Below are 27,965 nucleotides of genomic sequence, written 5' to 3' on the forward strand. Positions count from 1 at the left end.
GTGACGACACAGTTGAAATAACTCCTTCATGGAGGCTGGTTACATTTTCACAATGCCCGGCCCCAAGCTAGAACTTCGGGAAAAAGGATCAAGGAAATGCCTAGTTCGCCAAATAAAATGTAAGTATATTCTGACAAAACTGTCACTTGTGTCAGAGGATAAAAAGAAATGCTTTTTATGGGGAAGGTAGTGACTTTGGGGCTTTGCCTTGCAGACTCAACCTATCTGTTTTTCTTCCATTGTTTATTTTCTACTTTGTTCCTGGTATATTTTCTCCTTTACTTAGTAGCTGTGTCCCTTGAACAAGTGATTTTAATCAAAAGCTGCAATGCAGGGATAATAAAAAATGACTCATAAGGTCACTGTAACAGACTGGAGATAATGAGTGTGTGTGGTAGGTACATGTGGGCCCATGTTTGCATATGTAAGGAATGCAGTTTTCCTTATTTTTCTATAAATCTATGTAATTTCTACTTTCAGTCTTGATTTGGCTTACTTATGGAGATAAAAACTCAGTCAAATCAGGAGTTCATCTAGCCCGAGGGAGGACACAGGACCCATCTGATAGCCCATCTTCAGTTCTATCTGGTTGTGCCCTCAGTGCTCCCCACCAAAGAGACCCTGGACTGCAGGGCAAATGATACATGTTCAGGATTCCTTCCCAGGGACCTTACTGTCTTGACTTCTCTGCCCTCTTTCTCTCTAAATCTGAATAGTCCTACTTTGTCTAGAGAAATAGAGAGGTTCATAATTTTTTATCTAATCTTCCAAATCTTTATTTATGCTTACAGTTTGAGATTTGGGATTTGAAAACTAAAATTAGGACCCCTCTGTTATCTATTGCTGCCTAGTGTGTGGACAACAGAGAAAATTCCTGGCATATATAAAGCACAAAGATGGACCAGCATACAGCAGACAGCAAAAAGGGTGATGACTCCTATCTGTATGCAAGGCAGTTTAGAGAAGCAATTAAGAATGCAGGCTCTAGTTTTTTCTTTTCCTTTGTTTTACATCTTTATATTCCACATATGAATGTAATCATCCAATATTTGTCATTCTACTTTACTTAGTATAATCCCCTCCAACTTATTCATGTTGTCACAAATGGCAATGTCTCATCCTTTTTAATGGCTGACTAGTATTCCATTGTGTGTATATACCATGTCCTCTTAATCCACTCACCTGTCACTGGAGATTTAGATTGTTTCCCAAACTTGGCTGTTGTAAAAAATACTTCCATGGACACAGGAGTACATATTTCCCTTTGAATTAATGTTTTTGTGTTCTTCCAGTAGGTAACTAGGAGTGAAATTATTGGGTCATATGGTAGATTAATTTTTAATATTTTAAGAAACTTCCATATTGTTCTATGTAAGGATTGTATCACTCTACTGTCCTACCAGTAGTAGAGAAGGTTTCATCCTTTTTTCTCCACCCCCTAACCATCACTTGTTGTCTGGTATACCATCACTGGTATTTTTGAATGGGCCATTCTCATGCGTGTGAGGTGGTAGCTCACTGTAGTTTTGATTATTATTTCCTTGATGATAAGTGTTGATTGGGTGGGGGTCCAATGGACTATGGTGTAGGATTATGCTCTTTGGTGTAGGGTTTGGTATGGTAACATACATCTGGAGAAGTGTGAACCTACATCCTTAAATCATATATAGTATTGAAACTGGCATTACCCCAATAATAAATAATATAATTTTAAAATAGGGCCTCCCCTGGTGGCGCAGCAGTTGAGCACTGGGGCTGCGAAGCTGCCTGCAGCCTCTGCAGAGACGGTTCCATCCCCGGCCACTGGCAAGGGTCCCACATGGTACGCAGATCTCTCCTGCAGCACCCGCTGCTCCCCTCAGCAGTGTATTTCATCGGTCTGTCTGTTCTGTTACCTGCTCTGGCTCTGGTGAATTCTCTCACCCTCCTGCGCTTCTGACTGTACCCAGTGCTTGTATAAATGAATAAATAAATCTTTAATATATATATAATTTTAAAAATAATATGATTTTTTTGTTTTTTTTTTTTAAAGATTTGTTTGTGCATACAAGAACTGGGGTACAGGCCAGAGGTGAGGGGGGTGAGAGCATTCACCAGAGACAGAGTGGGGAGAAGAACAGGCAGATTGACTGAAATACACTGCTGAGGGGTGAGTCTGGTGAGTCAGGAGAGGTCTGCAGCACCATGTGGGTAGCTCCCTATCAGGGGATCAAACTTGTGCTGCAGTGGCTGCAGACAGCCTCAAAGGTTGGGTCCTAACCCCTGGTGCCACCGGGAGGCCCTAAAAATTAATTTTTTAACAAAAGAACGCATGCTCTATAGCCAAGCTACACATGTTGAAAGTCTGACTCCATGATTTCCTGACTCTGTGTCCTCAGATAAATTTCCCAACTTTACATGGCTACCTACATCATGCCCCATTTACAAAATGAGATCATAATGATACCTATCTTCCAAGGTCAGAGGTATATAAAGTGATCAGTGAATTAACTATGCTTTTATAGTTGTTGTTGTTACCATTATTAGAAGCTGTGCTCCTTAAAATCATTAACCCAGAGTCCTTGGTGACCATGAATGTGTTGATGCTATTGACACACACAGTAAATCACACTTAGAGAAGAAGGCAAAATAACACATTTTCACAGGAAAACAGGGAGCTACTGCTCCCTGTTGTAAGGCTAGACTGAGTTGTATGGAAATGCAATCTTCTGGGTAAAATCTGGATAGGAATGGTGTTAAGGACTATTTTAAGAAGGAATCAGCTAGTTTCAATTTAGAGATTCTGTGGTGTTAGCATAGAGAGGCAGATTCTTGAAGAGCAAGAGCTGGAATTGGAAGACAGAAGAGCAAGAAAGGGAGAATGAGAAACAATGTTAGAGAAAGGCTGGCAAGTCAGGGTGAAGAAATGCCTGGTTGACCACCACTGGCTGTTGTTGGAGAACAGAAAATACACTGGGCCTCTCCTGAAATTTGAGTTGGGCTTTTGTGAGCAGGGACAAGACAGGGAACTGAGGAAAGACAATAAGAATCCCCACACAATATAATCTTATTTTCTTGTGCATCAAACTAATGAGCATGAGAACTAGAATGTAGAGACCTTGACCCCTACGCATGCCCAGCCCTCTGTCCCAGAGCCAGTCTGGGCAACGTCACTCACAATCCACACTCAGCCAGGACAAACAAGTCTGCAGAGACAGAGGAAAGAGTTTATGTCAGGAGTCGGGAGACCTGGCCTGATACCAAGTTGTATGACCAACTAGCCTGTGGCCCTGGACATACTACTTCTTCACCTTCCTGGACCAAAGGCCCTCCATGAGATGAAACCAAATAAAAGCAGCTTTGTTTGGGTAAAGCAGTGTGTCACAGTTAGGAGTCTGGGTTTGGGAGCCAAAGGGATGTCAGTGTAAATTCTGTCTTTACATTTGCTATATTAAACATACGGCAAGTAATTTACTTAATCTCTCTAAGCTCCACTTTCCTCATGTATAAAGTTGAGGATAATAATAGTACACTTCTCATATGATTCTAAAGATTAAATTCAAGTGTGTGTGGAGTGTTCAACACAGTAGTACTGGAACACTGTAAGTACTTGATCAATTGTCAACATCTCCATTGTCATGATTCAGTGGAACTCTGGGGCGCCATCAGGTGAGGGGGCTGCTAAGTATGGTGAGTGGGAGAATTCAGGATTATGGAACCCACTTCATCCAGAGCATCTTTGTTTTTCTGTTTTAGGTACCTTTTTTTTAATTTTTTTTTAATTTTTATTTTTTTTAAATAATAAATTTTATTTTTATATTCCCCATACAATTGCAACCCCCCCATTCTGACCCCAATCCCTCCCCTCCCGCCCCCCACCCCCAAAAAGTGTCTCTGGTTCATAGTTTTTTGTTGATTTTGATTTTCACTTTCTTATAGTTATTCATTTTCCTGGTCCCTTATTTAAGTTTTCTAGATTCCTGCTATGAGTGAGACCATCTGGTATTTTTCTTTTTCTTTCTGGCTTATATCGCTGAGCATGATCCCTTCCAGCACCATCCATGTTGCTGCAAATTGCATGTGTTTATCTTTTTTGAATGCTGAGTAATATTCCATGGTGTATATGTACCACATCTTCTTGATCCAGTCATCTATTTTTGGGCATTTGAGCTGTTTCCAAAGCTTAACTATTGTAAATAGAGCTGCTATAAACATGGGGTGCAGGCTACATGCAAAAGAATGAAGCTTGACCACTACCTCACACCATACACAAAAATCAACTCAAAATGGATTAAAGAACTAGGTACCTTTTTTAAATAAAATAAAGTCTACACTTAATAATATGAATAATAAATAATAATATATAAATCACGGAACTAGACCAAGAGTTGACAAACTTTTTCTGTAAAGAGCCAGATAGTAAGTGTTTTAGCCTTGTGGGCCACACATGGTCTCCTTTGCATATCTTTGGGTTTTATTAGCATGAGGGTTAGGATTGGAGTCAGTATTAGATTTAGATAGACAATAAAAGTATTTGTGAGGACTCATCTGTGTATAACTAACATTTCAGTGGCTGGACACAATGAAGATTTATTTCTCATGTCACGGTAAAATGTGAGTTGGGGATTATGGGGTACTACATCTCATAGTCTTTTGGGGACCTAGTGATTTCTCCATCCCCAAAGGCTCTGAAGACCTTCTCTGGATGGTAGCAAATGACAAGTGGCCTACATGTAAGAACCCTACATTCTTAGCTGGGGCATGGATGGGGGTGTCTGAGCAATGATATACCACAGGCTGATTTTGGCCTATGGGCCATAGTTTGCTCACTCCTGGATTAGACCATCACTCTGTCCCTTCTGAAGATAAATAAAACTTCTCTCTGATAAACCTTATTTTTCTCCATCAAAGTAATTTAATCTATAAGATCCCATACTATTTTTCATCAGATAATCTTTTCCATATTTGTCACAGTTAATCAGATTAAATATTTTAATATTAATATTAACTGTGTAGTGTTACACAGAGTTCTTTTCTGGATAATTTTAATCAAGATGGCGTATTAGTTCCCTAAGGCTGCCATAACAAAGTACCACAAACTGGGTGGCTTCAAAGAACAGGAATTTATTCTCTCATAGTTTGGAGGCCAGAAGTACGAAATCAGAATGTTGGCAGGGTTGATTCCTTCTGAGGGCTCTGAAGGAGAATCTGATCCATGCCTCTCTCCTAGCTTCTGGTGACAGCCAGCAAACCTTGGTGTTCCTGCACTTGTTAAGTCCAATCTCTGCCTCCATCTTCACAAGGCGTTCTCTCTGTGTCTTCACAAGGCCATCTTCTTACTGGATTAGGGCCCATCATAAGATCTCATCTTAATTTGATTAAATCTGCAAAGACCCTTTTTCCAAATAAGGTCATGTTCACAGGTACTGAGGGTTAGGACATCAACATTTACTTTGGGGAGACACAAGTCATGGGGAAAAGCACATGGTTGCCTATACATACCTAAGAACTGTGGGATGTAGCAAGTGATGAGGACTGGCAGGACTGCTCCTAGCTGCCACAGGATGAATAAGATAGATGAGGAGGTGCTGCCTGCAGATTTTAATTTTTACCCTTCATTGTAAATTTCAAAAAGAATAGTACTAGTATAGCTGCTACCTTGAAGAATGTAGAATTTTCCTTTTTTAAAATAAAAAGTGTTTTTTTTTAATAGGCATGGAACAATGAACTAGAAAAATGTTGTACATTCTGTACCCTTCTTCTATTTTCAACTTATAAATGCTGTATTCAAAAAACTGGAACAGCGTGGCTTGTGGTTACAAACAAATTAAAAATAAAAAAGGCCCATAGCATCCATGTCACCCTGTGAGGGAAATTCAGCTGATGCCCTGGACAAGAAATGGACTTGCTGGTGAATTTTCACCTCTTTCTGTAGAGGCCAGGACTTGAAAATCACAACCAGCTGCTTGCGATTCTGTCCTATTTTGAAACAGATGACTGAGGCTGCTAAGTCACCACTGCAGCTAAGATTTATTTTCCCCTCTGTTGTCTAAGTTAAAGAAACCCAATTTGCAAAGCAGAGCAAAGAGGCACGATATTTTACTAGTGACCTCACTCCACCTCTGCCAGTGGAAAACCTACTGATATCCCACAACTGGTCCATAAGAATCACCTGTGCCTTTTCATCTCTGATATTCCAAAGCAGGACTGACATCTCTCTTTCAAAGTTTCATGGCAGTTTTTGCCTTCATACTTCCTCAATGGCACTTACTGCACTCCACCATATTAACAAGTCTGATCTTCTTCTGAAAGTGCAAGATCTTTGGAATCTTGATTTTAAGACTTTAGATGGAGAAACAAAGTGGAGAGAGGGCAACCTGAAATGTTAGAGAGGAAGGAGAGGCTTGGGAGTAAATTCTTTAGGAACCAGGAATGATAGGGTGAAGGGTAAAACTGGAATGGTCTCTGCCCTGTACAGGGACATCAAACTGTGGGGAATTTCATTTAAGTTTCCCTGGAAGCTATCCCCTTCTGTTTGGAGTGCAACATCAGACCTAGAATATAGGTGAATGTTCCCAAGGATAACCTTGCACAAAGCTCTCTGCATAAGCAATTCACTTAACTTCTCTCTGTGTTAGGTGCTCATCTGTGTGATGGGCTAAAGAATAGTATTGATTTCATGAAATTACTACAGCCCATCAAATATGACCATGGATGAAAAGCACTTAGCCAGCCTAGCACTGTGTTCCCCAAACTTCCCAAATTTATTTCCTGGAAATTTAGATAGTGTAGAGTTGAATTGGAACCCAGGAATATGCATATTTACCAAGTACACAGAAATTCTTATTTTCCAGGAAAATTTGGGAAGCAAATGCTGTAGCAGTACTAATAGCTCAATAAAGATTATCTATTTTTATTATACTATTTTCATCTTCATTATTATCATCATCATGGGAATTCTTTCTTGAACAACTTTTAGTTTGAGAAGAACATAGATCACTTGGACCCACATTCAAGACACAATCCACAATTGTAAGGGCCTTGCAGTTAACACCCTTCATTGTGAGAGAGTCACCTAGTCATGTGCCAGAAAAGGAGAAACAGCTTTGTGCATATCTAGCCAGTCTCTGTAATAGGGACTGAGTACTTATCCACAAAACCAAGTGACTAAGCTAGCCCAAGCCACTTACCCCAGGGAGTCATGGAAAGTAGGGGCCCACAAAGGGAGAATAAAGGGGATGAAAACTAATTCTCACAAATACTGGACTTCTAGTTCTCAATAAAAATCTCCTGATTCAGGTCAGTGTCCTGGGATCCCAATCATTAGATCAGTATTCCATCTTAGAAGACAAGTAGCAGAATTAGAAGGTTGTGGGTATGGCACACCTAAGATTCTGTCTTCAAGTATGGTCAATGTTTGGGTTCCCTCAAAATCTGTCTTTCTTTCTATTGTTAATTCAACCTCCCATAGAATATCAGGCACAAGAAGCAAAACATACCACCCATGGCATATTTCCCATATGGTAAAAAAATGGGTAGATGGTGGTGCCTCGTTAGTGATATCTAACATATCCATCCTTACTTCCTTTACTTGGCCTCAAGGACTAGTGTAAGCACCTACCAAGTGTTAACCTATTTGTTTTCTCTAACAACCTGTGAAGCAGGTTTTATTATCATTCCCCACATTTTCCAACTTTGGGAACTAAAACACAAAAAAGTTAGGTAACTTGTCCAAGGTCACACAACCAAAACTGGGGCCAATATTCCAACCCAAAAAGAACAAGGTCCAAACCACTACATTCAATAGCTTTGGTGCCAAAAGCTGAACATCCCCTAAGAAGTGAGAAACAAAGATAAGGATGATTTCGCACTCAATTATTGTTTTTTCTATTAAAAATAGAACTTTTAAGTTTACTTAAACAGCAAAACATAACACTACTGTTACCATGGCATTACATTTTAAAAGATTTAGAGCAAGAAACAAACAAAAATTCCTAGATACAAGAAAGCACCTTTTCCATTAATCATAACCAGAAATCTTAACCCTTTCCTTCTGTACTCTATGCTGATTAAAGAATCTTTTACTTATTCACTGATGGTACATTTTATTCATTGTTGCTCTTTAGACTTTTCCTTATTTCATGAAACCTTATATTATTACAATTCTGAATATCTCAGAAAAGTATTTGCCTCCATTATTCCCGCCTACTATAAATATCCTTATAATATGGAATACTGTCTATAAAATTTTTCTTCCTCAAAAAAAAAATGGTCAGGGCACATTTGTATGCCTTATATATTCTCATTATGTTCCTTTCCATTCAGAATAATTCTCTCCAACTGGTCAGTTTTTACTTTCATTATGTCTCTATGTCATTGAGATGTAAAGCTTTTATGCTTCATATTTGCTACTTTCTACTGTACTGGTCAGGACCTAAGTATGATGACTTCACTTATCATATTTAAGTGAGTTGCTGCTAAGTAGTATATTGTTGGGCCACTTTTAAATACATTCTGACCATCTCCACCATTTAGTTGCAGTGCTTAGGTTATTTAAATTTTATGTAATTACTTGTTTGACTTTAGGTCTATTATTTTATATCTGTTTTCTGTTTAGTCCAATGTTTTTTGTGTATTTTCTGTCTTCCTTTGGGTTATTATTTAACATTGTTTAGCATTTCATCTTATCTATTGTGGTTTTCACTGTGTCTCGCCACTCTCTCTTTAGCTGCATATATGCACATATATATATTTGCATATAATGATTTTTATATATAATTTATTATGTTTATTTTTTCTCTGTCAGGTTTTACAGCAAAATATAAAACTTTGCCACCTCATGGGTCCCTTTATATTGTAATTATATATTTTATTTGTATACATTGCATACTCATCAGATAATAGTATCCATTTTGCTTTTAGCCCTCAAATGTATTCTAAACAACTCAAGGTGATATTACCCTTCCTTTGTTCCTGATGTACCAAAATTTCTTCCAAGTACCCCTTCCCTTTAGTCAGAATTTACTTCATACAACAATTCTTTTAGAGCAGATCCAACAATTAACCTTTTTAGCTTTCTTCTCTTAAGAATGCCTTTGTTTCACCTTAACTCCTGATGAATTTTTTTTCTCTTATAGGATTCTTGGATGACAGGTCTTCATTTTCAACACTATAACTTTTTAAAATGTCTTCTGACCTCCATTCTTTCTGATGAGATACATACACTCATTTGAATCATCGCTACTCTATAAGTTATATGTCATTTTCCTCTAACCGCTTTTAACATTGCCTTCTTTAAAGTTTTCAGATTTTTGTGATACATCTGGATATGGCCTTCTTAGATTTATCCTATTCGGGCTTCTCTGAGATCCTAAAATCTCTCCAGATTTATACCTTTCTCCAAATTCAGGGAGCTGTTGACTATTCAGGGAGCTGTTGACTTCAAATTTTTTCCTTATAAATTCCTCCAAATTTTTAAAATTATGCTCTTTCTCCTTTCCCTCTAGTATGCCATGAATATCAGACCGTTTGTTACTGTCCCACAGGTCCTAAGATTTCATTCTCTTTTTACCCATTTTTTTCTCTCTTGGTCACATTTGATGGTTTCTGTTGATTAAGCTCTTTTTCTCTCTGTATAGAGATATCCATGTATTACATGCAAGTCTGGTCAGAAACTCAACTGATAAACAAGTTAATTATAAAATTTACATAAAATGTAAAGGTGAAGGAATGAGAATAAAAACACAGTGTTGGAAAGGGAAACTAAAGGTGGAGAGACCACAATATCTGATTTCAAAACTCTCAGTATATATCTACAGTAATCAAATCTGTAGTATTGGAGAAGAGATAGAAATAGTGATCAATGCAATAAAATAGAATGTTAGAAAGAGAGGCATACAGATATGGGCAGTTGATTTTTGACAAATATTGGAGGTAACTCAGCAGAGAAAGGATGGTTTTTCCAACTAGCAGCATTGAATCAGGTCAGCAGCTCTCACAAACACATTCATGGATGTTGAGCCAATTTCAACGTTTATTTTTCAGGGTGCAGGATATTATCACTCTGCTTTCTGCATAGGTTTTATAAATTTGGACCTTGTAACTATAACAATTTGCCAGACAGAGCATTCAACTTCATATAGGAGAATTTTTGTTTCCAAGCCTTCTCTGCCTCACTTTCCAAGCCAGTGAGCACAGCCTTTATGGAAAGAATACTCCTAGGGACCCTCACTTTATTCAGGGTCCATTTCTACCTGGTTTGCCTCCTAAGTGGAAAAATAAAAATTGTGCCTCCTTTCCCACTTCCTTATTAGGTCCCCAGACCCCTGGCCACTAAGGCCTGTAACTGAACCTGAGCTTTCTAGTACTCTCACCAATTGGATTTAGAATTTAGTTTTTTTGAGTTTTGGTACCTAGAGATTTTCTTTCTTTCTTATGAATTTTTTTATAATAAATCTTTAAAAAAAAGAAATATTTTTCTAGTTTATGCAGCACTCTTATTGTTTAAAAGAAGGGCCTTCAGATCTGCTTCAACCATGTAAGTCAATAGACGCGCCATTGTTCCCCAGATAAGGTTTCAGCATCACATTTCTGATACTTCGCTGCTCAGATTCGTTGGTGAGTCTGTCTCCTTCCCAAGCTTCTCTAGGATTGATACAAGGGCTTATTTATCTTTGAGCCTATTACAGGAGCCTATTACAACACATGGCAGATGCTCATTAATTTGTTGAATGACTTAGAGAGTATCTCTATGGGCTGACCTTATGTGTGTTTTTTTGTTTAGTTTTGTTTTTTTGGTGGCAGGAAAAAAAGGATGTTACTATTTGTTTAATATGATATAGAGTCAGATCAGTGAACTCAGTTTTGAGATACATACAACTCATATCTAACCATATTACTTATTAAGTATAACAGCTTAAAGAATTGCAAAAAAACAAATAATAAATCCTCTAAACACTCCATCATCTTAAATTGATTTTTGCAGTCAGCCACACCTCCTCAGCTGATTCTAAAATAATTCTCGAAATGTCACAGTATCCTGGCATTTAACAATAACACAAATGTGCCCCAGTCAGGAGCAGCTGTTTGTTTTTACAGAAACAGAATCATTACTTTTTACTGAAGACAAAGCTCTCCATAGGGGTTCAGGGGTTTTATATGGCTATTTTCGGAATTTCTCAAAGCTCATTTTTGAAATTTTAGCAAGACCTCATCCACCCCCTCATTGGCCTGAATATCCCCTTGAGGTTACTGCTCACTAACTCTGACCTCAGACAGACACACAAATACACAGACAGACAGAGAGGCCTTGCCGACCAGGGAGCTTGCTTCCTTTCACTTGCTTTGTCTGCCAATAGTAGAGGTCTCCTGGACAGGTGCCCCTGGACTGAGAACAGCACTCGGCTCCCAAAGGCACAGTTCCTGGCTGATAGAACTTGAATCAGAGGCAGTAATGGCGGGGGAGACAGAAAGGGGCCGGGGACCCTTGATCTCTCTCCTGAACTGTGGCAGACATTTAACCACTCGCTGCACTGCAAAGACACAGCAGCATGCTGGGAGAGGCAAGCAAGAGCAGGTGGCTTAAGTCCAGAGAGGACCTCAGGAGCCTTGAACCTGCACACCAGGCCATCTCCTTCACACTCTGCCCTCTCCAGGGTACCCTGAAATGCCACTTCCTGGGTCAAGGACTGGAACACCTACACCTGTACCCATCAGCCTGAGCTCCTGGGCCCTTTCCTTCAGCTGAACCAGAGATTATGGAGAAAAGTGTAGAAAGAGAGTGGGCTCCTCTGGCAGATTTCCATGCACAAGATAAACGGTGATAAATGTATACAGAGTGATGCCACAGCCCATCAACTCAGTGTCCTCTGTGTCTGTGCAAGTCCACATGTATTAATAGGTGTGGCTTTTCCTCACATTGTCTGGATCTCTCCAAATGTTAAGACCATCTGATACATAAGGAACCTCATGCTTCCTTAGTATCCTAAAGAATACTTATAGTTCTGCCAACATGTAAGCTACTCCCCCAGGACCAGATTAATCCAGTGAACTGGTTCAGCATTACACTTCTGTCAGCCTTGTGCCAAATGTGGCAGGGAGCTGTCCTACTTTAGCATCCCTGCCGCCTGGTGTTTTTATCTATCAAGCAGAGTATACTCAGCAAACCCCTGGAACTCATTTCCTCAGAAGTGAATCTAGAACTCAGATAGGGTCCCCATGGAAGGTGGAGCTTCCCAACTGCCACTGTAGACCGCTCTATCCTGAAGTGGTTCATTGTAGGGCACTGGAATGAGGGTCTCCTCCTCTCTCCACAGGCCAACCAAGCATGCAGGAGCATAAGGCTCACCTCAGGACCCAGACCCCTGCTCTGTGAGAAGCATTGATTTATTCACTTAGCATATATGGATGGAGTGCCTAGGATGGACTAGGGGCTCCACTGGGAGCAGGTGGGGTTGATGGGGCCAGGCTCAGGACAGCCCTGGCTTCTCATTGGTCCATGTCCCTGAGCAGTTGAGCTTAATCGGAAAGGCCTACATCTCTCCCATGGGACACACAGCACAGACATCAGGATGAAGAGCTCTTCCAACAGAAGCAGGAGGACATGCTGACCAGCCCAGGAGCCCAGGCCCTCATGGAGCTTCCTCTGACCTGCAGCCATACTTCTAGAACTTGGAGGACTCTCCATAGTTGCTAGTATAACACATGGAGCAACATTAACAGAGATGGCACCGACAACACTCCAGAAACAAAACAAAAATTCAACTGCACTGGGCTTCCTAAAAAATTCAGTCACAGGGCCTCCCCTGGTGGTGCAGCGGTTGAGCGCTGGGCTGCGAAGCTGCCTGCAGCCTCTGCAGCACCGGTTCGATCCCCGGCCACCGGCGAGGGTCCCACATGGCTTGGCAGACCTCTCCTGCCTTGCCCGCTGCTCCCCTCAGCAGTGTATTTGGTCGGTCTGCCTGTTCTGTTCTCTGCTCTGGCTCTGGTGAATTCTCTCACCCTCCCGTACTTCTGACTGTACCCAGTGCTTGTATAAAATAAATAAATAAATCTTTAAAAAAAAAATTCAGTCGCACAAAAAGGTGAAAGACCCCAAATGAGGCAGGTTCTGAGTGGAATTTGACAAAACAATCAAGAGATTAGGTGCTTATTCAGGCTCTGCAGATAAGAAATGAGAAAAGAGCATGTCTCCAAACCCCAATGAGCCTCAGTTTCCTCACCTGTAAAAATGGGGATGGGGGGAGACTTAAGGGAATAATAATTCTTGGAAAACAGAAAAATGAAAGAAAAACACCCGTATAGATCCAGGCGGGCAGTGAGCTGCAGCTCTGGGCTGCACAGAGTAGTCAGCAGGGCTGACTGAGTGGAAAAAGAATTATGCACAGCAGCAAAATTAAGTCTACAAATTGTCAAAGAGGAGGTGCTGGGGAAAGTTCATGATAGAGAGTCCATGAGAGTTAATACTGAATTAACATTTTCCCCCAGTTTATGAAAATAATTTATGTACATTTGAAAATTGAAAATAAATATAGAAAAATTTTAAGATTGAATTCACAACCATGCAACCCAGTGATGATCATATTTAATATTTAAATCTATATTCACATATTTCTGATAAAAAACATACATATATATGAATAGGTAGGGAAAAACCCACATTATACTTCATATATAATTTTGTAACTAGCTTATTCAAATTACTTTATTCTGAGCATTACCTCATGTTCCCAAATATTTTTTGAATATATGATTTGAATGCCTGCCTATTATACACTTTTGAATGGATCACAATTTATTAAAACAATTCCCATTCATAATTTAGTTTTTCAGTTTTTTGCTACTATAAGTGGCACTGTTATATCATTTTATTGCCCGAACCTATGTCCACATCTCTGATTATTGTCTCAGGACATTGGGGTGGAACTACTAGATAAAAGATTATGCACAGGAAAATATATTTTTAAAAGCATTAACTGAGTTACTGAGCACTTACTATATGCCCGGTACTGTTAAATGATTAAACATGTATAACTCAGGTTAATCCCATAGTACTATTTTTGCTACTTCATGTTGTAGAAAAGACTGCAGCATAGAAAAACTAAGTATTGTGCCAACCTTTCACACCTAGAAAGTGAAAGAGATTGGACTTGTTACCATCCAGTGGTCTCCAGTCCTACTAATTGCTCTTTACTGATGTTTTACCAATTCCCACTGGTAGTTTTTGAAAGTTTACCTCACACACTGGGTGAAATGGAAACTATTACAGGTTATTTTGCTAACTTAGAGATTGCTTCATATGTATTTTATTTATTTTTCGTGGGACCCTCGACAGTGGCCAGGGATCGAACTGGCGCTGCAGAGGCTGCGGGCAGCCTCGCAACCCAGCGCTCAACCAGTGCACCACCAGGGGAGGCCCCATATGTATTTTTGATTGTTGAATGCTTTTGAATGAATTAATAATTATATATATATATGTGTATATATATATATGAAATACTTTTCTGGATCATGGGAAAATACAAGATCTTTTAAATGTCAGAGTATATAAGTATAACTTTATTTCTCAAAATCATTTTAACTTTCTAATCTCCTAGATCTCTAGTCCACATAAAAGATGCAACTAAATCTAGTTTCTTTCCATGTTTCCTTAGTGCCGTTCTCATTTACTTACTCATAGCCTTATTTAAAATTCCCACCTAAGTTCCTTCCTGGAATTATTTAATTTTATTTCTTTTTCCCTCATCACCATCTCTTGTGTCACCTGTCCCTCTCCCCCCACCCCAACCTTGGTGCTCTCTGGATGCTTTTTAATGTCCACTAGTTTTTAAAGTGTTTTACATTATCCAATGGTCTGCCATGTAATTGTACAGTATTTGTTTTTATCATTCTGACTTTGCTGCACATAACTCCCTCCATTTTGTTGAAAATGGCTACATTTCCTCTTTTCTTCTGGCTATATAATACTCCACATTGTGGATATGCCCGCATCTACTTGATCCAGTCATCAATGGACATTTAGGCTGCTTCAATGTCCTAGTTATTGGAAATAATGTTGCTATGACCATTATGGAACATATGTTTTGTTTTTGTTTTTGTTTTTGTTGATTGTTTCATAGTCTGTGGATATATGCTGAGGAGGGAGATTCCTGAATCATATAGTATTTTCATTTTTAGTTTTTTTAAGGTAAATCCAGATTGCTTTCCACAATGGTTGCACAAGTTCACATTCCACTGACATTCCTTTTTCTCCAAATCCTCTCTAACATTTGCAGTTTTTGGGTCTTTTTAATATGTGCCATTCTTACCAGCATTTAATGGTATCTCATTATAGTTCTAATCTGCAGCTCTCTTATTAGAAGATATGATGAGCATATCTTCATGTCTTTTGGCCTTCTGGATATCCCCTTTGGTGAGTTGTCTGTTTGTACCTGCTGTCCATTTATTAACTGGGTTATTTGTCTTTTTTATTGTTGAGTTGTGTGAGGTTTTTATATATCATGGATGTTAATCCCTTATTTGTTTATTATGTACATATTTGCTCCACTTATCAGGATATCTATTTCATTGTCTTGTATTTTCTTCTACTATATAGAAGCATCTTAAAAAGATGAGGTCATCCAACTTGTTTACTTTTGCTTTTAGTTCCCTTGTCAGAGATGTTGAGTCACCAAAAATACCTTTCATGTTGATATCATGGAACATATCACCAATGTTTTCTTTTATGTATCTTATTTTTGTAGATCTTACATCTAAATCTTCAGTCAGTTTGGAGTTTATTTTTGTGTATGGTAATCCAACTTCATTCTTGTATGTGTGGCTTACAGTCTTCCCAGAACCATTTAATAAAGAGACTGTCCTTTCCCCACTTTATGGTTATGGATGTTTTATCATAGATCAGGTGCTGGTATTTACAAGGATTTATTTCTAGACTCTTAATTCTCTTCCATTTGGTTCATGTATCTATTTTTGTGCCAACATCATATTGTTTTTAACATTGTGGCTTTATATAAGTTTGAAGGCAGGTAAAGTGATGCCTCCATTGCTCTACTTTAGAGTTGCTTTTGTGGTTTGAGGTCCTGGTGGTGTGTGATATCTTTGCATGTATTATATATACCTATCTGTCTATTTTCTATGATGAAGATACTACCCATTGTCATAAATATCTTGTTATTTCCAATGTGTGGTACAGTTTAATCATATAGTAGTTTTGATGTTTCTAATTTGTATATATCAAACTAATTTTTATTGTTCCTTACTTTTAATATTTTTACTTAAGAATAGCTTCTGTCTGTACTTGTAACTCTGTTTTGTATTTTTATTTACATAATGAACTATTTGAAATTTATTTTATTAGTGTTATTTTACGACTAATGACATAACTGATTTTTAAAGCCATTAACCAGTTTACCCACTAATATTTACTAATATATTATGCTTTATTCCTGCAATTATTTGAAAGGTTTATTTTACATACTTTGGTTGCTTTTCTGTTCTCTTTCATTATTCTTTTTTACTTATTTTATGACATTAACACATTTTTTAATTATTGTGGTTTTATAAATATTTTAACAATGCCTAATTGCTTCTTTATAAAATAAAATTGTAGATCCTTATTCTCTAAATTAGAGTGATCTTCAGAATCACTTTTCATGTCACAAAATAATACTATCGTGAAATTAACTGGAATTACCTTAAACTTATGTATTATTAAGAATGCCTAGAAAAGGTATTTACCCAAAGGACACAGAAACATAAATTCCAAAGAGCACCTGCACACCTATGTTTATAGCAGCACTGTTTACAATAGCTAAGCTTTGGAAACAGCCCAAATGCCCAAAAATAGATGACTGGATCAAGAAGATGTGGTACATATATACCATGGAATATTACTCAGCATTCAAAAAAGATAAACACATGCAATTTGCAGCAACATGGATGGCACTGGAAGGGATCATGCTCAGTGAAATAAGCCAAAAAGAAAAAGAAAAATACCGGATGGTCTCACTCATAGCAGGAATCTAGAAAACTTGAATAAGGGACCAGGAAAATGAATAACTATAAGAAAGTGAAAATCAAAATCAACAAAAAACTATGAACCAGAGACACTTTTTGGGGGGTGGGGGGCGAGAGGGGAGGGATTGGGGTCAGAATGGGGGGTTGCAATTGTATGGGGAATATAAAAATAAAATTTATTATAAATAAAAAAAAGAATGCCTAGAAATAAAATTTATTTCACTTTTGTCCCTTTCTTTAGTATATTTTAATAAAATTGTACAGTATTTTTGCATAAGTCCTGAATGTTCCTTTTTTTAGTTTAGTCTTATGTATATTCATTATCTGTTTGACTAAAACCTCATTTTTTAAAATGCTATTTGTTGATTCAAAATGTCCGAAAGAGACATTGATGCTTTTGTTGAAGTGGTAGCCAGTGCTTATTTTTTTGTATTTGCCAGCTTTTCTGTGTAACTTATTACTTTGAACAGATTTTTAGTAAATTCACTTGATTTTGCAAAGAGAAAAATCATTTGCTACCAGGAAATTACAGCTTTGTCTATTGCCACTACTTGCCTCTCTCTTTTTAGGAATTTGTTTTATTGCATTGGATAAACTTCCAGAAAATTCATAATTGTGGCAATGGCCTGTGTGTACCACACTCTAATGAAAATTCCTCTGGTGCTCCCACACTGAATACAATCCTCACTAGTTTAAAATAGTGCTTCTTTCTCAAGTCAAGAATTATACTCTTTTAAAAATACAAAAATTGGTATTTGGTTTAGCCATATTTATTATGATGCGTATGTGTTTTTTTCCCCTCCTCTGGCCTTCTTATGTAATACATTTTAAAAGCAGTTTTCCTAATATTAACACACACTTTCATTCTTTAGAAAATCATGCAACTTAACAATGAAACATGATTTTGATGTAATATCAGATTCCGGCTTCTATATTTTCTTTCTGATTGTACAGTGGGGAAATGGTTTGTATTTTTCTTTTGGACTACGGTTGTCTAGTTTTAAAGCTAGCATTATGATAGCTTTATAAAACTAATTAGAAAACTTTAGATCTTCTATCCTTTCAAACAGTTTAAGAGAATTATGTTCTTCAAAGTTGGAAAAAAAATTGTTCATAAGAACATGTGAACCAGAGCTTTTGGCAAGTAAGACAACACTTTTCATTTCTTTCTTTATTATTTTTTTCTACTATGCTGTCTGCTTCATCTCGAGTCAATTCTGGGCATTTCTGTTTTCCCAGAAAATCATCCATTTCATTGAGATTTTCATATGTTTAGAGTCGTGCGTAGTATTCCCTTATAATTCTTTCAAACTTTTTTTATCTATATTTTGTATACTTGCATCTTTTATTTTATTTTTATTTAGACTTGTAGGGTTTGCTTTATTTATTCAGTGGTGATTCTAAAAAGTCCAAATGTTAGGCATTTAAAATAAATTTTACTTTCTTCTTCTTTCACAATAAATTTGTTTTTCTTCATTTTTCTCTCCTTCTTTCCTAATGCTCAGTTTGCTATTGTTTTCACATATTTCAGTTGAATGACTATGTTGTATTCTTCCTTGCTTTATAACAATGATAATATATGAGTATGCAGTTGTCCCTGAGTGTGTGTGGCAACACCCAGATTCTTTCATAAGCAGCTTTCTCATAAATATTTTCAAAGTAATTATTTACATTGTATTTTGTCTTAATTTATGAGATTGGGTTTGTTTTATTTAAACTAGCATTAGTAATTTGTAGTTTTTTTCTTTTGTAAATATATAGTGTGATTAGTTGGTATTCGTGTGTCATGAGCATTTTGAAATAAAGTGGGTTCCATTTTTTAGTTTCACATTTGATATATGTCTATTTTATTATTAGCTTTCAGACTTGACTATATTATAATCTTAATTATTTGTGAGTCTTACATCTATTAAGAATGATATATGAAAGTATATCATTTATCCTCATTTTTAATTGATATTCTTTGTGTTCTTATGTAATATATTTAGCAGTGTGTATAAATTATACTAACATGTTCATTTTGAAATATATGACATAGACTTGCCTTTTTCTGTTTAAGTATTGTCTTTCATTCTACTTTGGTATAAATATTTTCATTCATCTTTATCAGCATTGAGTAAATTTTTTTTAAGATTTATTTTATTTATTTATACATTCAAGAGCTGGGGTGCAGGCCAAAGGTGCATGGTGGGGGGGGGTGAGAGGATTCACTAGAGGCAGAGTGGGGAGCAGAACAGGCAGTTGTATGAGAAGCACTGTAAGGATGAACAGCGACCGCAGGGGGCTCAGGAACTGGACATCAGGTTGGAGGCAATTATGGCCCTTTTCAAATACTGAAACGCAGAAAAACAAATTTTTTTCTACTCAGAACTATCTAAAAAGGGATGATTTTTGTCATGAGAAATATATTTTTCTTCCACTAGTTCTATGGACTTGACTTCAACTTCCTTATTGCACCTATTATGTCAACTCTAGATGCCCCATATATGTGACTTCTTAAAGTGTTTATTTCAGGGATTTTCAAAGTTTCAGAATGAATCTATAAATAATATAACAGTTATCTATATACCTAATTTCCAGTTGTATTAGGTGTCAGCATTTTTGCAGATCTGCTCCAAACCTCTCTAATTAAGAAGCAAACTTTTAAAGATGTGATTAAAAACCTTTGCCACTACTGAGCCTGTTCTTCTTTGTCCTCCCTCAAAGTTCACACTGCCCTGAAGTTGGCATCAGTCTTTCCCATCCATGTTCTTATGTGTTTATTGCATACATATCATTGATTAAAAAAAATAACTTTTGGGCCTCCCTGGTGGTGCAAGGGGTTAAGTACCGCACTATGAAGCAATCCGAAGCCTCTGCAGCACGAGTTCGATCCCCAGCCGGTCAGAGAGTAACCCACATGGCGAAGCAGACCTCTCCTGACTCGCCTGCTGCTCAGTCTGCCTGTTCTGCTCCCCACTCTGTCTCTGGTGAATCCTCTCACCCTGCGCATCTCTCGCCTGTACCCCAGCTCTTGTATGCATAAATAAATAAATCTTAAAAAAAATAAATTAACTTTATCCTAAGCTACTTTCTTGTTCATACCCCTTCAGTGACTCCCCACTATCTTTCCTAGAGGCTTTCAAATCAAGTTATCTTCTGAACCCCACTGGGACTTTCAGAAATATAGAGATTCCAGAGTTGTCCTTGGAGACTTTTCAATGTCCAGGATGTGTTGGCGTTGGAACCGCTGACTATGAGGCTGCGGTTGTGGGGGTGTCCTGTGCATTGTAGAATGTTCAGCAGCACCAGTCGCTTCTTTTCACTAGATGTCAGTAGCACCACCCCCTCTCCTGTTGTAACAACCAAATACGTCTCCAAACATTGCCATATTAACCATGTTGTTTGTTTCCTGTAGTTCTGATGCTTTAATATCTGGGGGCTTCCTGACCCTGGAGAGAGTTTGACAATTCCTAGCGAAAGTAAGCAGTCCCTGCCACCCACACCAAGCATGCTTTTCAATAAAAATACAGTTGATCTAGAACTCACACTACAGTCCTCTCCTATGTAGGACTCTGACACTCCAGGATACTATACCCCAATCCTAATCACTGCAGGGCTAGGGGCAGCCTTTATATCTCAGAGCCCACTGAAATGTGCAAATTAGCCCACTGAAATGTACAAATTAGCCAATCCTTACCCTTACCCTGCCTTGCCTGTTCCTCCCTTTGGGAACCACAATAAAGACCCATGCCCACAGCTGCATCTTTTCCATCTGACTCCTGTCTCACCCTGGTGCTGCCCCATATGGCCTTCCCTCTATAGCGATCCCTCTCCTTTTTGGATCTATGAGGAATGCACTCAATTTTCTATGGCAGCTGTTTCCTGATCTTTTGGCCTTACTCTACTTCAAATTTTCTATTAATGTATTTTAAAGCAATTGCCAAGTGTCTTCTCGTTCAAAATTGCCTTAGGTTGCGATTGACTGGTTAGCCTGTAAGCTGGAAATCTATATTTTAAAAAATTTACCTAGGTGATTGAGATCAACACTTTTGGGGAAACCTAACCTTTAGATTTTAAATTCTTTCTTTGAGAAAGCACTGTGCTGCTTTCTTCCCCTTATTCTGCGACCTGACCCTTGACTACACACAGATCCTTCTCACACCCAAGCCTTTACTCTAAACACAAACCCAGCACTTCCAGTGACCTCCTGGACTTCCAATCTCAGGTATTTTTTTAAAATTTTGCTTCTTGAAGAAATTGTCACCACTTCTTAGTCGGTACACATCTGAAACTGCTAAGCCACTCTTCTCCTGACTTAATGCTTTATTACTCACCTTAAAACATGAGGTAATAATGCAAATTTATGCCCTCATAATACATGTCAAGGCACTTATCACAGTTTAGTTTTATGTCTGCTTCTATGATTAGTTGATCCCTGCCTCTCTCCCACACTAAAACGAAAACTTCACCTGGTAAAAGATCAAGTCTATTTTTTGCTCATCATAATATGTCTGACAATAAACATTTGGTGATAAATGAAATAGTTGATTAATTAATTAACCAATTATTTGCTGTTTTATCTTGTCTTCTCAAGTTGACATCAAGCTGCTGCATGTTATTTCGTTTCCATGTTCTCTTCTACCTTATGAATATAGCATAAATGATATATATTGAAACAAAAGTCAACTGTTTATATTATCAATTGTACTTTACAGAGATGGGCTCAGATGCCAGGTACTTGATTTATTTTTTGTTTTTAAGAGTGAGCCGACTCCCTCTGAGCAACAATAGCAACATAAAAACAATTGTACTTAAAAATGAATATATTATGTATGGCAAAACTAGGTCATCTCTTATCCAGAAAAGACAGATTTAATTAAAAGTGAACATTATTTCCCCAAACCAAAAACTATCCTTGCATCTACCAAAAGTCAGGATACTTCCAAGAATTGAACAATATTAGTATATTTTTTTCTGCCATTTTAAATTTCTGGTGCATATTCCAAGAAACCCTGAATGAACCCTGAGAGAAAAAACAAACATGCTCTCCCACCTCAGTAACTTCATTTTTTACATCTAGAGAAAATAACCCTTTCAAAGACTAGGATATTTTTTCTTTCTGAATGATAATTCTATGTGCTTAGAAAATGCTGACTTGACAGTTCCCTGTGAACTCCTACTTGCAGCCCCACCCATGGGACAGGTGGTGTCTCTGGGTTGTTTGTAGACCCTACATCACTGCACCCCTGGGGGCTGAGGTGGGCGCAGACACAGGCTTATTTACCAGCTTCTTCTTGCTGTGCTTCCTGCCTCCATTGTTTTAATGGATCTAAGATCTAATTGTTTCCCAACTCTTAATTGCTATCTAAAAGGTTTGAACACCTAAAATAAAATGTTGACTGTGAAGGTAGTCTACAGGCTATAATTAGAAAAAGTCTGATCTCCTTTCTCAAACAATAAATAAGAGACACCCTGACAGATCTTCAGTATCAAGGGAATTTTTGACCATAATTTGAATAATAACTGCCAGCATCAGGATCCCCCCCCCCAAAAAAAAAAACCTCTCTGTTCTTTCTTAGATGTACAAACCTTCAAATTTCCTTGAGAAAATAAACCTGCATTTCAAAATTTATATTCTCAGGTTGGAAAACAAAAGCACACTCATTATTTCTTAAATCAGAAAAGACTTGTTAGGCTCCAGAGGTGATCGCTAATCCAAAAGCCAGGATGAGAACTGACATCTGCTTCTCCACACCGTCTGCACACAGAAGCAGTTGATCCCAGACAGCAAGAATCATCTTGAGTTCACACAGTAGTCCTTGCCCTTTGTCTGCTGCTTCTTGTGCCACTGCCTCTCCACCCCCACCTCTACCCACTCTGTCTCTTTCCCCTCTCATCTGATGCCAGCCAGTGTCCTTCCCTTGTGTCTGTCTCCTCTCCTCTCTCCTTCGCCCTCCCTCTCGCTCCTCTCCTGAGCCCTGTAATGATTCCTTTCCTTTCCCTCCTACTGAACTTGGAACTGTCTACATCCTTGTTTAAAGTTTGGATCTGCCATAGATCTCTATAAAATAAGATCCACTAAAATAAAATAGATGCACAGAGGCCCTCGGAGCCAAAGTTAAAGGAAGCTAAGAACTGCTTCTCTATTATGATATTCCAGACTTCGTTCTTGGTCACAACTACAGTGATTGTAGTTCTCTCTTGTCCTCAGCATCTTCCAAGTCCTAGAAGCCTATACATGTTTGAAGAGGATGAAAATCTCAGCACCTTCACTGACCAAACCTGAGAATGCTTGTACCTTATTTAAGGAACTGTTCTGATCATGGGACTTCCCAGGTCCTAGGAATCTAAGACACAGCCACCCCATCAGCCCAGCAGTCTGCGATAAGCCCTCATGCACTTGTCGCAATGGGGATTGGAATCTCCTGAGAGGGCACAAGGTAAACAACTGCCTGCATGATTCTTTTTTTTTTTTTTTTATAGAGGCATGTTTTATTTATTTGCTTGTTTGTTTGTTTGTTTGTTTGTTTGTTTATACATGCACTGGGTACAGTCAGAAGCGCGGGAGGGTGAGAGAATCCACCAGAGCCAGAGCAGGGAGCAGAGCAGACAGAAGGACCGAAGTACACTGCTGAGGGGAGCAGCGGGCGGCAGGAGAGGTCTGCGCGCCATGTGGGACCCTCCTCCGGTGGCCGGGGAGCAGCCGGGGATCGAACCGGCGCCTCCGAGGCCGCGGGCAGCTTCGCAACCCAGCGCTCAACCGCTGCGCCACCGGGGAGGCACTGCCTGCATGATTCTTAATGAGCAAAGCAGAAGTGGCAGTGAAAGCACTGGTTTTGATTTAAGAACCAGGGAGTTAGATAGACAAAAAGTGAGTGGAAAGAACAAGAAGCTCAGACATCTCCAACTAAGAGGAAGTGAGCCACACACTCAGGTGCTCCTCTAGCAAATGCTTGCAGATCCATGGCGCCCTCTTCCTGGCCCCTCAGAAGCCTGGATCAGTAACCCTGTCTGCTCTCCTCTGCTGTACACTGGTGGCCATAGTCCTCTCTTGTCCTCAGCATCTTCCAAGTCCTAGAAGCCTATACATGTTTGAAGAGGATGAAAATCTCAGCACCTTCACTGACCAGCAGCTCAAGAGATAGGGCTTCTCTGTCTGGTTAAGGCTACTGATGCCTATAACTCAGGGACAAGAATTTCGGACACCTCCAGCATGCTCATCTCCTAGACTTCAAAATTCTCGGCTTGAGGTCATATGGAATTTATAGATGATCATTCCACTCTCTCTTTGTTTATCCCCATTTTCCTTCATGTGTTTCCATATCTAAAAGTATGGCCAGAAGCATCTCTCTGTTTTTACTGGTGGAAAAATGCTACAGAGAAATTAGTTCCCCTTGAACAGAATCTGACATACTATTTTTTTAAGAAAAAAATATGTATGTGTATATATAAGCAGAGGAAGTAAGTTTATAAGTATCATTAGCTTTTGCTCCTGAAAACAAGAAGAGATTCAGAGATCTTAGTTTGCATGTGATCCAGAATCATTAAGGTGCACAGATATGAGTGTTCTGAGGGGGTGATGTGTTGGAAGGAGGAGTGTGCTTTGCATTTCAGAGATCACTTATTTCCAAAGGTCAGTTTATGAAAACTCTTTTTTTTTTTTTTTTTGGAATTTTTTTTTTCCCTCTAAAGATTTATTTATTTATTTATACAAGCACTGGGTACAGTCAGAAGCGCGGGAGGGTGAGAGAATCCACCAGAGCCAGAGTGGGGAGCAGAGCAGGCAGAAGGACCGAAGTACACTGCTGAGGGGAGCAGCGGGCCACAGGAAAGGTCCACGTGCCATGTGGGACCCTCCTCCGGTGGCCGGGGAGCAGCCGGGGATGGAACCGGCGCTGCAGAGGCTGCGGGCAGCTTCACATCCAGCGCTCAACCGCTGCGCCACCGGGGAGGCCCAGTTTATGAAAATTCTTATAAAAGAACCATGCATAAGCATGTTTTGATGAAGATCACTTTAAAAAATACAGCTTCGAGGTAAAATTGAAATATAATGAGTTGTCCTTCATACAAGTATACAATTGGATCAATCACTGTAAAGTCATAAAGTTGTTTTTTAAATATTTTAGAACAATTTTATGCTCACCACAAAATAAGGGGCAGATACAGAGATTTCCCTTATTCCCTCTACCCCCCACACATACACAACCTCCCCCATTATCTGCATTCCCCACCAGAACAAAACATCATTTACAACTGATGAGCCTACACTGACATATTATCACCCAAAACCATAGTTTATCTTAAGGTTGACTCTTGGTGTTACATAGTTAACGAGTTGAGAGAACTGTATGATGACATGTATCAATTATTGTAATATACAGAGTAATGTCACTGCTCTGAGGATGAATAAGTAGAACACAGATCAATTTTTTTTTGAAAAGGTAGGTATGTTCTGATTCAACAAAGTAGGCAGCATTATCTCCAGACCAAATGTAAAAGTAGAAATCATAAGACCTGAATCCAAATTTCTGTTTCCTTCTGAGGTTCACTGATAACTCATCAGCCTCTCTAAATCCCTTTCTCTCTTAATCTCCTAATAAAGGTTTCACCTTTAATTTATCTTTTTTTTCTTTTTGTTTTATGACACCATACTATATGGTGTGTAGTAAATACCATGAAACTAATCTAAAATGGGATCTATTTGTGTGTGTAGACCATAAGAAACAGCTAAAATAATTTGGGGCAGTATGAATTCAATCTGATTTCAGCCCCACCCCCAAACCTGGTAACCCAGAAGAAAGCTAATGCTGGTGAAGACTATCACTGGGTAATAAACTTCATCTTACATTACCTCCCTCCCCACAATGTTTGTGCCCACAATGGCCTTCTTTCAGTTCATTGAAGATCTGAGGCATTTTCTTCCCTCAAGATCTATGCAGTTCCTTTTCTTTCCAGCTTTGATTTTCCCTACCCATTCTTTCCCTGGATATCCCCTTTGTATCTTTTCAGCTCTCAAGTTCAATGGAATGTCCTTTATTTGTTTATGCATACAAGAACTGGGGTATAGGCAGAGGGGTGAGAGGATTCACCAGAGACAGAGCGGGGAACAGAACAGGCAGATCGACGGAAAAACACTGCTGAGGGGAGCAGCGGGCGAGTCAGGAGAGGTCTGCTGCGCCATCTGGGTTGCTCCTGGGCCAGGGATCAAACTCATGCTGCAGTGGCTTTGGATAGCTTCACAGTGTTGTGCTTAACCCCTTGCACCACCAGGGAGGCCCCTGGAATGTCCTTCTTGTGATGACTGACTCAACTGACTCAACTCAAAACTCCCTGTTTTGGCATCACATCAAATCGTGCCCCCTCCCACCCCCAGATTTGTGCTGTCTGATAAGTTTCTAGTAGCTGCAAGCAGTTATTTAAATTTAAATGAGTTAAGTTTAAATAAAATTCAACATTAAGTTCCTCAGCAGGTGACCCATAGTGACTGCGCCCACTCAGCACAGGTAGCAGTGGCCGCTCTATGAGACAGCACCTCACAGAGCATCCCGTCATCATAGCAGTCTCCACTGAAGAGCACTCTATCTGGATCACTTTTAACTTCTCCTTTATGTTTATGTTCATTGGCACAGGAATTTTTTTATTAGTCATTTCATTTTTATTAGTCATTATTAGTCATGTTTGCCTCCATGTGGACTGTATACTCTGAGTGCAAAACTTAGAAAATATTGATCAGTGCTTTGGCACAAAGTAAGAACTCAATAAATACCTTTTTTGAATGAAGGAATAGTATGGGTAAGTCCAAATTTAGTAGATTAAGAGAATACACAGGGAGGAAATAAATGTGCAGCTAAGCAGTGCCCTCCTATTTTTTTTGCTTGTAATATGCTTTAATTTTCTCAAAAATACTTCTGAAATTGTAGCATGCTTTCTATTTTTTTCTTTTCTTTTTTTTAGTATTTTTTAATTCTTTAAATTTTAATTTTTTTATTTTAACATTTATCATTTTTTAGACAATATTTGCTTCCCCCACCCCCTCAGGTGTAGTCCCAATAGAATCTCCTTCCCCAAGGCACCCGTGCACCATCACCTCAGTCCCCTGTGCTCCTCCCTCCCTCCCTCTCACCTCTCTCCCTCCTCCTCCCCTGCAGGATGTCTCTGGTTTATAATTGTCTGCTTTTGCTTTGTTGCGTTTTGTACTGTTACTATTATTATTATTTTTACACTGATGTCTTATTTGGTTCCCCTATATTCCTGTTATAAGTGAAACCATGTGATGTTTTTCTTTTTCCTTCTGGCTTATATCACTGAGCATAATTCCTTCTAGCTCCATCCACGTTGCAGCGAATGACATGAGTTTATCTTTTTTGATTGCTGAGTAATATTCCATGGTGTATATGTAGCAAATCTTCTTGATCCAGTCATCTATTTTTGGGCATTTGGGTCGTTTCCAGATTTTACCTATTGTAAATAGTGCTGCAATGAACATAAGTGTACAGGTGGTCTTTTGAATCACTGTTTTTGTGTCCTTTGGGTAGATTTTTAGTAGTGGAATTACCCTCCTATTTTTTATTCTAGTGGGCAAAAAGAAAGAAAGAAAGAAAAAGTACACTGGGAAGAAAAAAAGTATTTTGGATTTTCCCAGTTATTGTGGAGTAAAGGTATTTCTGTCTACTTTTCTCCTAACATCAACTGAAAGCAGTGAAGAAGATGAACAAAATACAGAAGAGAAAAAGCCATCCTCAATTGAAACAGAAGAATCTGCACCACAAATCACAAGTGATGAAATATAGCTGCTCAACAGGGTCAAGGTGGATCGAACTGGAGGCAGACATCAAGAGTAAACATCCTCACAGTCTAATGCCAAGTTCTCCAAATGTAGTTCCTCCAGATGTAGTTTCATCCCCTCAAAGAACCAGAAAACACTGGGAACATCCCCCAATCCCATTCCATGATAGATGCCAGGGTAGCTGGGGCCAAACAATAAAGTATAG

At 38.7% G+C, this 27,965-nt stretch overlaps 3 long non-coding RNA genes across 4 annotated transcripts in view; 1 reads left to right on the plus strand and 2 right to left on the minus strand.

Moving 5' to 3' along the window:
- The window catches only part of LOC119231721 (uncharacterized), a 200,155-nt gene that overhangs the window by 63,703 nt on the left and 108,487 nt on the right, over nucleotides 1-27,965 (minus strand). The window lies entirely within an intron of this gene.
- On the plus strand, nucleotides 28-27,954 carry LOC129144933 (uncharacterized). The gene is made up of 3 exons (XR_008549777.1): nucleotides 28-119; nucleotides 23,186-23,414; nucleotides 27,550-27,954. It is a non-coding gene; the product is annotated as an uncharacterized LOC129144933 (long non-coding RNA).
- Nucleotides 5,095-21,245, minus strand: LOC129144932 (uncharacterized). Of its 2 annotated transcripts, XR_008549775.1 has the most exons (4): nucleotides 21,162-21,245; nucleotides 6,152-6,356; nucleotides 5,482-5,533; nucleotides 5,095-5,318 (listed from the first exon to the last, which is right to left on the minus strand). It is a non-coding gene; the product is annotated as an uncharacterized LOC129144932 (long non-coding RNA). The 2 variants fall into 2 exon arrangements; XR_008549776.1 differs by lacking the exon at nucleotides 6,152-6,356.

This window comes from Talpa occidentalis, unplaced genomic scaffold, assembly GCF_014898055.3.
Source record: "Talpa occidentalis isolate TD23 unplaced genomic scaffold, MPIMG_talOcc4v2.1 talOcc4.7, whole genome shotgun sequence".
Taxonomy (NCBI): domain Eukaryota; kingdom Metazoa; phylum Chordata; class Mammalia; order Eulipotyphla; family Talpidae; genus Talpa; species Talpa occidentalis.